Source organism: Rousettus aegyptiacus, unplaced genomic scaffold (genome assembly GCF_014176215.1).
Source record: "Rousettus aegyptiacus isolate mRouAeg1 unplaced genomic scaffold, mRouAeg1.p scaffold_m13_p_4, whole genome shotgun sequence".
Classification (NCBI taxonomy): domain Eukaryota; kingdom Metazoa; phylum Chordata; class Mammalia; order Chiroptera; family Pteropodidae; genus Rousettus; species Rousettus aegyptiacus.
This window is the reverse complement of record NW_023416307.1, coordinates 130,632,502-130,643,664: the sequence shown is the minus strand read 5'-3', so window position 1 is coordinate 130,643,664 and position 11,163 is coordinate 130,632,502. Positions and strand designations below refer to the sequence as shown.

General features: G+C 41.0%; 1 protein-coding gene across 3 annotated transcripts in view; it reads left to right on the top strand.

Moving 5' to 3' along the window:
* The first annotated feature begins 4,042 nt into the window (after window positions 1-4,042).
* Window positions 4,043-11,163, top strand: part of DNAJC13 (DnaJ heat shock protein family (Hsp40) member C13) — a 108,144-nt gene continuing 101,023 nt past the window's right edge. For 2 of the 3 annotated variants that reach the window (XM_016140295.2, XM_016140298.2), the window contains exon 1: window positions 4,043-4,279. The gene's annotated coding sequence lies outside the window, so the exon portion shown is untranslated. Of the gene's footprint in view, window positions 4,280-4,376; window positions 4,964-11,163 lie in introns of those variants that run through there. The other variant, XM_016140296.2, reaches the window with a different exon arrangement.

The following is an 11,163-nucleotide window of genomic DNA, read 5'->3' as shown; positions in this document are numbered from 1 at the left end:
ATATAAATATAGAAATAAAAAATAATGACACCCTCAGGCATGAACTATTTTACAATTTTTATGAGTATTCAGATATGGTTGTCAAGAATGAACATTTGAACTTCTTCCTTTTTGCTAATAACAGTCTAAATGTCTGTTTGCCTTGTCATGGTTAGTCCAAGGAAACTCAAACACAAGGGTTATATACCAGCTGAAGACCCTGTGATTAACTATACTGAGGAAACAAAAGTTACTGAGTACTCAGATGCTCCTCTTAAGTTATTTAATTCTCACTACTGTCTCTCAGGGTAAGTATCAATAACCGTAGTTTACAGATGAGAGAACTTCGGCTCAAAGAGGTTAAGAGACTTGCTTGTCTATGATCCTTTCACCACCTTATATTTCCTTCAAGTGCTGATGACTAAAATGTCTGAATGTAATAATTTCATAGCAGATTGGAAATCTTGCTCACTTCAAAACTCTTTATGGAAAAAAGAGTAAGACTAAATTTTTCTCAAGTCTGGTAATACTGGGAGTGTTTGGATTATCTAGTAAGAACACTTGAATTGGAAAATCCTCAGCAATGTATGTATTGCATAAAAAGGGCAATGCAGGACTTAATTTGAATAAGAGAAAAAAACACAGAAAGGCCTTTTCCTTAATCGGTTAGTATTTTAATAATGGTTTCAAACTGTTAAACCACAGAACTGGTATTTCATTTTTCCTCTTGACCCAACTCTGAAAATATGGTCAGAACTAGACAATTTCTTATAATGAAAGCATGTTTTTGTTAATAAAAAATATTGTAAGTCCAAATTCTTTATATATGAACAGTGTTATACTTTAAAAAAGACACTTTCATTGCAAATAATAATGAAATCTAGTAACAATAAAATTAGAGTTGCTGGGATAGGATTAAGTGGGCAGTGGGAGCCGGGCTATGATTAAAAAAAAAAAAATTGTGGAAATTGTTTATGGTAGATACATATGTATATGTGTCAATGAATCCTGTCATTTTTGTCAGATTTTTGTCAATAATTTTAAGTCGATATATTAGTAAGGCATGGAAGAACACAAAAAAACTAAATATATATGTTAAGGTAAACCTTGAGAAAAACTACTGGAGACAAATTAAAAACAACCACATAAAAAAATTACAATGAAGTCCAGTCAATGATTCTGTGGAAGCTTCAAGCTTGCCAACACAACTGAAAAGTATTTTCTGACACTGTATGTCTGCACAAGACTGTCTCTAGCATCACTGTCCAAGAAAACATAACAGGAGCCACATAAAATTTCATTTTCTAGCAGCTACATTTTTAAAAAATAAACAAGCGAAATTTATTTTAAAAATATATTTTCTTTAATCATATATTTACCCAAAGTATTATTTCAACATGTAATCAACAGAAAAATTATTAATGTAATATTTTACCTTTTTCATATTAAACCTGCTGTGTGTTTTAAGTATTAAGTAGCCACATAAGTTAGTGGCTACTGTATTGGAAACAGTTCAAATCTTGTCGAATTATGGAGAGTTGTTAGGGATTTATTTAGGATCTTGACATTGATATAATGAGGGTCGTCAATATAACAGCAATGGGAGTTGGATAAGCAGGTGATTAACTGTCTTGTGTATTTCCTAAAATCTTAAATCTCTCCTTCATTTTATCCTTATACCACTGATAAACACTACTGATACCTAAAAGTTTGTACAATATTATAAGTATATATCACATGATTTGGAAGGGCATCTTCTGTGTCGTTCCCCTTTCCTGATCATAAATTTGATATGTGCGCACTATGAAAGTGTCAGAAAAGCTAACGGATAATTGGATTTTGAATAAAAAGTTAAATCAGGAAAGAGAAGTTTGAGGGTCCTGCCTTGCATTTGTCACCCTTTAAAAAAAAATAGCAGAGTAAAAACTGATTTAACAGAAGAAAGGGAAAGAAGAGACAAGTCCTCTTATCTTTCCTGACTCTCATGAGTAATTTTAAGAAGAATATTACAAACTTGTGCAAATCCAATGAAAGGAAACCAAGAGAATTGTGAAAAGGCTTGAAACCACATCCTGCAAGCAACAGTTGAAAGCACTAGGAATATGACTTTTGAAGAAGCTGTGGCTGGGGTTGTTAGAGGGATAAGCAGAGAAGAGGGAGTGAGATAGAGTAATTCTCCATATAGGCAAATACTTAAAGGGATGTTACACATAGGAAGAAAAAGCATTAAAACAAACCAACAAAACTGCTCATGAAAGAGAGAGCATGTTGGTTAAATACAAAGAGGGTGGGCTTTCTAAAACTGCAAAAAAAAAAAAAAAAAAAAAAAAGTGTCCTGAGAGGCAGGGAATTTTCCACTGTAGGCAATGGGCAGGGAGGGGCAATTCGTGATGCCTAAGGCTCCTCCCAACTCCCAGTATCAATTTTATCTTTCCCAAATATTGAACAGGCAGTGTGGTTTTACAGCTCACTGGCCTTGATGTTACAAGTCCTGTGATTAAATCTCTGCTCAACTTTTAGGACTTAGGTCACCTTGAGCAAGTCTCTTGGACTCTCCGAGTCTGCTTCCTCTATAAAATACCCACATCTACTCCTTAGATTATTGAAAGGCTCTGCAACCTTTAAGATGCCTCATAAACACGGGTTTCTGTTTCCATGGGATGAGCCAAGTAGTCCTCTTAACAGCAGCCCTCCTGTTTTTTTCTTCTCCCTTTCTACTCTATGTCCGGTTTCTTCTTCCCACACCCAGCTATTCCTAGTACCACCCCTTAGATACACCTTATCTTACTGCTGCAGTACAGGAAAGTCCACTGTAAATACAGTCTTTTTCTAACTCAATGTAGGCCAAACAGTCAATAAAGTCAAGAAGCAAAGTCTGTAATAACTACTGTCTACACTTTCATCCTGCACTCACAATCTCTGAAAAAACGTGTCGACCACTGAAAGGGATTCCAATGAAATCACAATTTCTGAATTGCTCTGCAGAGTATTAAACTCCGTATCACAAACCTTTAACCCTCATAAAATAATGTATCCATGCAAGCCACCCTATACCATCATCTTTTGAAGTTTGCAACAGGATTACTTACTTTTGAACTGTGGTCTTTAGAGTTCAGGTCTGGGAGGGGAGAATAAACTTCCTTAATTAAACCTTTACCAACAGCTAACACATAGTATCCTCTTTTCTCTAATCTGACACCCCTCCCCCAGCTCCCATATATGTTCAGAGAGATAGTACCGAGGAGTCAGATTGCTTGGTTCAAACATGAAGTCCACTCTTGTGGGGAGAGGCCTCAGTTTATCTGCAAAACGAGGATAATTCTTACTTTACAGAATTGAGGATTAAGCAAACCCCTTGATACGTGATCAGCAGACAACAAATAGGAACTATCAGTATTTTCGTTCAGGCATTGCCCTCTCAAAAGCATCACCCAAGCTTTGGTCTCTGCGACTGCCCAGACCAACCAAACTTTAAATCGTTTTCAACTGTCTTTGTGGGAGTCTCAATAGCAAGTGAACCTGCTGGCTCGCAGTCCAGCCAAACCAGATAGTGGGCTGAGGCTTCACACTACCAAGCAGATATTCTGTGGCACTTGAAGTCGAGGGATAGGCGGTATAAATGCTTTAAAACATGACGTCAGGGGATTAAGAGCGCAAAACCCTGGGCCGCAGAGCACAGCTCTCAGGACTCAGAGTCACAAGCCGAGGGGCGTGGCCCTCGCGGAACACGCCGGGGGAGCTTGGCTCTTCGCGCGCGCGCGCCCAGGGGCGTGGCCTTGGCACGCGCCGAAGCGGTGGGTCCCCTTCACGCCTGCGTGGACCCCGAATCCCACAGTCGGCCTCGCTGTTCTGCGCATGTGTAATTGCTGGGGGCGTCGTGGGGCGGGCCGGCGGAATACGGAATTTTGGGGAAAAGGGGAGAATAAGACGGGGAGGGCGGGGAAATGTACAGGAGAGGGCGGGGCAGAAGACGGAAGAGTGGAAATCAGCTGACAGGGTCTCGTGACGGCCCGGGTGGGGGCGACGCAGGCGTGTTCGAACGTGCTCGCTCTAAGCCCGAGCGAAGATGGCGGCCTCCAGAGTGAGCCTCTGAGAGGCAGAGGGAGGAGGAGGAGGCGGAGGGGGCGGGGAGGCAGCGCCGCCGCGGCACCAGGAACCCGCGGCAGCTGAGCTACAGGGCGCCGGCGGGGGAAAGGGGAAGTGGTGAGGGAGAGAAGGCCGGAGGTCGCTTCATCCCACTCTGGACGCAGAGCCGGCGGCGGGAGGAGCTCGGATTGGAGCTTCTCCAGCCTCACGCGAGGTAAACCTCTCGGGGCACCAGACTCGGGCTTTGCCTTACCCGCTGCGCACGCCGCGGGAACTTGGGGAGCTAAGGGCAGGGAAAAGAAGGAATACTGTCTTGGCCACTGCAGCGTCCAGCTGCTAAGGAAAGCAGATTACCCTCCCCCCAGGCTGCTGGTCTGGTTCCTCCTGTCGGACTCTCCCCTCTTCCCCCCCCCCCCCATCCGAGTGACATTCGCTCGGGGCGCTGCCTTGGTCAGCCCCACCCCTCTTTCTGCTTTGTTTTTTGGTTTTCTACCCATCTAAGGTCCGTCACTCCCCTCAGCACATCCTTACACTCCACACACCCCTTACTCCCCTCTGGGCTCCGCCCTCGGGATTCCCTTCCAGCCTTGTAGCCTGAGTACTCTTCCTGCTAGATGCTAATAACTCTCGTTTCCTTGGGTCAGCCCTCCCCCAACCCCCGGACTTTTTCTTTGTTTAGCCTTGTTTCGTTTTGTTAGGAAATGAGAAGCATCCACGTCATTTCTTCTCCAGTCTCTCCTTTTTCCAAAATCAAGTTTCCTTAAAGCTTTTCCTTCCTGCAAAGTAGCTTATTCACGGTGGCCTTTCCTCTGCTACTGTGTGATTTTGCCTCTGAATGCGGCCTTTGGAGTGGGGAAAGTAGGACTTGGACACCCAGTGAAGTGGCTGTTAAACGCAGGTTTGATTTAGTGTACTTAAGGAGAGTGCTTTCCCTTATATTGTCTCCATATTATAGGGTGTTCAGTTAACCACTCTTGAGATTGTTTCCTTTATCAGTTTCTTGGAGAAAAAAGTAAAAAATCTCCCCGCCCCATGTGGCAGTGGTCTCCCAAAGTAATGATTTCCTCTCTCTGCTTTTTCCCCTTGACCCGCCCTGATCCTCCTTTAAAAAGGACCTCTACCTGATGCTGCTGTAGCCTTTTCTCTAAAAGGCTTGATGCTGTAGGGTAATTTTGAGCTACTTGGAGAGTAGTGTTTGGGGGTGGGGGGTGGAGGGGGATGGAGTAAGGTTTCCGAATATTTCTTCAGGACCTGGCCCAGTGATTGTCTTTCTTACTGTATTTTCTTATTTTATGGCTCTAATAGATTTATGTGTTTGAAAGTACTGTCTGCAGACCTTGAGGAAATTGCTCACAGCGTTCACTACTAGTACTCGTAGTCTATGGGAATATGAAACAGGACTTGCCTAAAGAGGAGATTTAGAAAATTACTTGTCAAAAATTAGTGCCCCAAAAAGACTTGATTTCACTATTCTTTGGTTTCTAGAGAGTGCTTTTTTGTTTGACTTAATTTAACATATAAAACCTTGTTAACATTTTAAGTGTACTATAAAATGTTTAAGCAGCTATTTCTCAAATATTTTTTTTAAATTAATATCACAATGGAACATGAGATCTTGTTTAGAAAATATATATTATCTTATACTCCTAGATTGAAAATAGGAAGTTAGAACATATTAAGGGAGGAAAAGAGGAGTCAGAGGGTTATTAAGAGATAAAAATGTCAAGAACCCTAAGGCTAGAGTCCACTTCATGGAACATACTACCATCTGTATTACACTGGGAGGCATTGGATTTTCCTCTTTTTGTAAAGGGGCAGTAATAAGTAAATAGTCCAAAAAATATGAATGTTATTGGTGAAAAAGTTATGGATTCATGGAAAGCATGAGTACTCTTCCTGCTAGATGCTAATGTAAGAATTTAACATTATCCACAAATATATAAAAGGTTGGCTAGGTGGACTGTACCAATACTGGCTTTATTTGTGAAAAGGTTGATAGTACACTCTGCCTTTCAGTAGATACTAAATTGAGGTTGAAATAAAAAGTTTTAACTAATCTGTTTCCATTCCTCAACCACTTCTATTTACGCAGGTGAATTTGAGGTTTTCATTGAACGTACCTTTCACTTGCTTCTCTGGTTGAGGTACTTAAAATTAGTAAAATACAGGCATACATTGTTTTACTGAGCCTCACTTTATTGCACTTAACAGATGTTGTGTTTTTACAAATTGAAGGCAAGATTCTCCACCAGCAAAAAAATTACTACTCACTTTATTGCAATATTTGCTTTATTGCGGTGGTTGGGAACTGAACCTGCAATATCTCTGTAGTATGTCTGTCAATAGAAAGGCTATGCAGATAAACTATAGCAAAAAATTGGTTGCAACTAATATTTTGGGCCTAAATGTGACTGTAATGTTTAAAAGTAGTTAAAGGAGAGTTGTTTGAAAGATTCTTTAAGTCAGTGCTTCTCAACTTTATCAAACTCAATAAATACAACCTTTTTTTCCAAGTAATTTGTAACACCTCTTCTAGTATACTGAAATAATTTATAAATATTATAACCACTAGCTTCGGCACCCACTGTTACAGCAAAAAGGAACTAACTTAAAATTCATGACTTTTTTTTTTTTGAAATCTATTAAAGAGCTGAGGCTATAGAGCAAACCACTGGCCAGAATTTAAGAAGAGAAAGAGTAGATGTGAATTCATATTCACCTTTGTTAAACACACTGGATACTGGTAAGAATTCAGCGAGAATAGCTAACAAATTGATGAAGATTGCATGTACCTTCTTCCAATCTCTTTATCCATAAACCTCACTAGATACTCCTAGAAGATGTTGGAAAGAGCCCTGAGTCGTGTGTGTTATGGTGCTGACTCAGAGATGAGGAGTAGCAGCAGAGCTTTCAGGATGGGCAAAAAAATGGTTTGATTCTTTCCTTCTGCCTTTTCAGTGGAAAAAAACCCCTAATCTCTTGAGAGACGGGGCATCTCTGTTGGCACTGTTGGTGAGCATTTCTTGAGCTAGAGGAAGACTAGTGAAGAGGGAAAGAATGTTCTCTGGGGGAGGGAGCACTGAGCCCAGATCTAAAGCCAGAGGAAACAAGATCACACCCTTGAGATCCAGGGACATAGAGTATGCCTAAGACTGGATATTAATCAAAACTACCCATAAGCCCCTGCCACCAAGTTAAGAAGCTTTGAATAAGAAGTTGCTGCAGAGTACTATGAAGAGCAGAACAAGATTATGCAAAGAGGCACAGCACAAAGAATAAAAAAGACGTTGCTTTAGTATACCACTCCCCAACCATATGCACGAGCTATTGTGCAGAAATTTGAAGGCTGTGGTAACACTGAGGATAACCATAGCAACAGCAAATTATAAACCCAGCCCAACTCTGAAACAGATTAACGTCCCACACTAAAGACCTAGCAAGGAAAAGGCATGCCCATTTCTAATCACACAAATTATTTACCTTAAGTTCCACTGTCCTATACAACATGTTCAGCTTTCAACAAAAAAATTACAAGGCATGCAAAAAATCATTCCCAAGAGAAAGAGCAATCAGAACTACACTTTGATTAACATAGATGCTATTATTCAATAGGGAATTTAACTGTAATGTTAAAGGTATGAACAGAAAAGTAAACAACATGTAAAATTAGATGAGTAATTTCAACTGAGAGAAACTAAGAAACAGAAAGGAAAGGCAAGAAATTTCATTACACAGTGAAGAGATGCAGAATGTCTTAGGGCTCATCAGTAGATTTGACACGACCAAGGAAAGAATCAGTGAACTTTCAGATGTCAGTAGAAATTACCCAAATGAAACAAAAAATTTTGAAAAAGAACATCTGAGCTCAGGGGTAATACCAAACAATATATATGTAATTGAAATTCCAGGAGAGAACAGAGCAGAATATTGAAATATTTAAGGAAATAATAGAGAATTTTGCAAAATTAATGTCAGAGATCAAACCACAGATCCAAGAAGCTTAGAGAACACCAAGCAGGATAAATACCTGCCTCCCTCAATGTAAACAAAACACACCCAGACATTCAAATTGTTATAAACAAAGGATAAAGAAAGACTCTTGAAGGTAGTCAAAGAAAAGAGAAGAAACATTATACAGGGGAACAAAGATAAGAGTTACAGCAGAGAAACCATGGAAGCAAGAAGACAAGTGACAACTTTAAAGTACCGAAAGAAAAACAGCAAAAATATCTTTCAAAAATGAAGATAAAATATAGACTGAGAGAACTCAAAGTATAATCTCTCAAATTACGTAATAGGTGTAGTCTTGGAAAATTATGTGCATATTAAACAAATATACTTGGTGATTTAATATAGAATTAAGTTCTAGGATTAGTTAATTATAAATAGGTTTTTTCCTATGTAAACACTTGGATATTTGAAAGTTAATTGAGGACATTTCTTCAATCTATGAGATCCTCTTGTACACTGAAGGGTATCTTGTCCTATTCACTAAATTTTAGTCGTAATTCTAATAATAGTGTCTCTTATGGGGTAGCATCCTGCCCAAACCATTATCTTTTTTTAATTTTTATTTTTTAATTAGTCAATATACAGTATTATATTAGTTTTGGGTGTACACCTTAGTGACTAGACATTTATATAACTTAGGATTACTCTGATAAATCTAGTGCCCATCTGACACCATACATAGTTATTACAATATTATTGACTATGTTCCCTGTGCGGTACTTTACATCTCCATGACTACTTTGTAACTACCAATTTGTACTTCTTAATACTTTCCCTTTTTTCACTCATCGTCCCTGACCTCCCTCCCATCTGGCAACCATCAAAATGTTCACTATTTATGAGTTTGTTTTATTTGCTCATTTATTTTGTTCTTTAGATTGACAGTCTTATGGGAGCTCCCTTGTAGATAACTAACTGCTTTTCTCTTGTCTCTTTTAAGATTTTTGTCTTTAACCCTTGCTATTTTAATTGCGATGTGTCTCAGTGTGGGCCTTAGTGGATTCATCTTGTTTGGGACTCTGCGCTTCCTGGGCTTTGTGTGTCTGTTTCCTTCACCAGATAGATTAAGGAAGTTTTTTGTCATTATTTCTTCAAATAGGTTTTCAATCCTTTGCTTTCTCTCTTTCCTTTCTGATACTCCTATGATGCAAATGTTGGTATGTTCAATGTTATCCCAGAGGCCCTTTAAACCAGGGTCCCCAACCCCAGGGCTGTGGACTGATCCATGGCCTGTTAAGAACTGGGCTGCACAGCAGGAGGCTTAATCTGTATTTGCAGCCGCTCTCCGGTGCTAGCATCACCGCCTTAGCTCCACCTCAGATCATCAGGCATTAGATTCTCATAGAAGCACCCATCCCTGGTGCCAACAAAGTTGGGGTCTCCTGCCTTAAACTGTCCTCATTTTTTTGGATTATTTTTTCTTTTTGCTCTTCTGATTGGGTGTTTTCTGCTACCTTATCTTCCAAATCTCTTTATCTAATCTTTTGTTCTCTCTAATGTTTTCTTCATTTCAATTATTGTATTCTTCACTTCTGACTGGTTCTTTTATGTTTTCTGTCTCCATTTTTATGTTTCCTATCTCTTTGTTGAAGTTCTCTCTGAGATCATCCAGAATCCTTGTAACTAGTGTTTTGAACTCTGCATCTGGCAGGTTGCTTGTCTCCATTTTGTTTAGTTCTTTTTCTGGAGCTTTGTTCTGTTCTTTCATTTGTGACTTGTTTCGTTGTCTCCTAATTTTGGCTGCCTACTTGTGTTTGTTTCTGTGTATTAGGTAGAGCTGCTGTATCTCCCAGTCTTAGCTGAGTGGCCTCATGTAGTAGGTGTCCTCTGGGACCAAGCAGCACAGTCTCCCTGGTCATCTGAATTTGGTGTTCCAGGTGTGTCCCTTGGTGCATCTGGTGGGTTGTTTGTGCCCTCTTGTTGTAATTGAGCCTTGCTTACAGTTTGCATGTCACTGGGAAGGACTGACTCTTACTTAGGCTGATTGGTTGTGAGGACTGGATATGGCTACAGTGGAGGAACTGTTATACAGGAGCTGACCCTGTGGAGCAGGGTTTGCTTTAGCAGGGCTCTGGTGCCTGTGGAGTCTTGCCTTTAGGTGTGTCATTTGTGCAGTTCGGTGTTGCTCTGGTGTTGTCTGAAGCTGGCCCCCAGGTGTATTGATTCTGGGACTTCTTGGGAGGGACTCTATTGCAGGCCAGAGTTAGCCATTGCCTGTGCCCTGCCTGGGGCCACTTGGTATGACCTACACAGTGATCTGCAGATGGTTGCCACTTGTGCTGGGCTTGGAGGTGCCAGGGAGAGGCTAAGCTGTGAACTGAGGCTGGCTGCCACTAATGCTGGACTGGGGACTGCTCAGCAAGAGGGAAGGGGCACACAGGCCAGATGCTGTTTGTTTGGGGTTTATGAACCTTTGAAAGACTATTTAGGAAAGTCTTCTGCGTGAGCCAGGTCAGGCCATTTGTATGGAAAAGCTGCTGGAAGTGGCTTGGGTGGGTCTAAAAGTTGGGTAGGATGGGGTGTCAGGGAATCACCAGGGCGGGGTGACCGCTGTTAGCTAGGTTGATGGAAACTCAGATAAGGTGCCTGCCTGTGTCTGCACACCAGGATGTGGGGAAGACTCGACAAAGGAACAATAGATTTTACAAGCACTTCTGTTTAGTAGAAAGCTGCCCCTCCAGCCCTCACCCTGAAGCCAGAAAATTCAGTTCTTCCCAGCATGTCCCTGGTGCTTTTCTAGAAGCTGCCCCAGTGCTGAAGTTCAGAGCAAGTGAGTCTGGTAGCAAGTAAGTCAGTGCATGGGCCCCTTCAGAGAAATGTCTGTGACTTTAACCACCTTCCATCTCATGTAGCCACAGTCTCTGCTGGTTTTTACAGCCAGAAGTGAGGACTTCTCTTTCTAGTACTGGAGCTCTGGATTGAGGAGCGTGGTGTAGAGCTGGGACCCCTCATTCCTCAGAGGGACCTCCGCAGCCAAGATATCCCTCCCAATTTTTCACTGCCGCATGTAAGTGTGGAACCAGCCAATTCTGTATGTCTGCCCCTTCTACCAGCCTCTACATGGCTTCTTCTGTATATCCTTAGTTA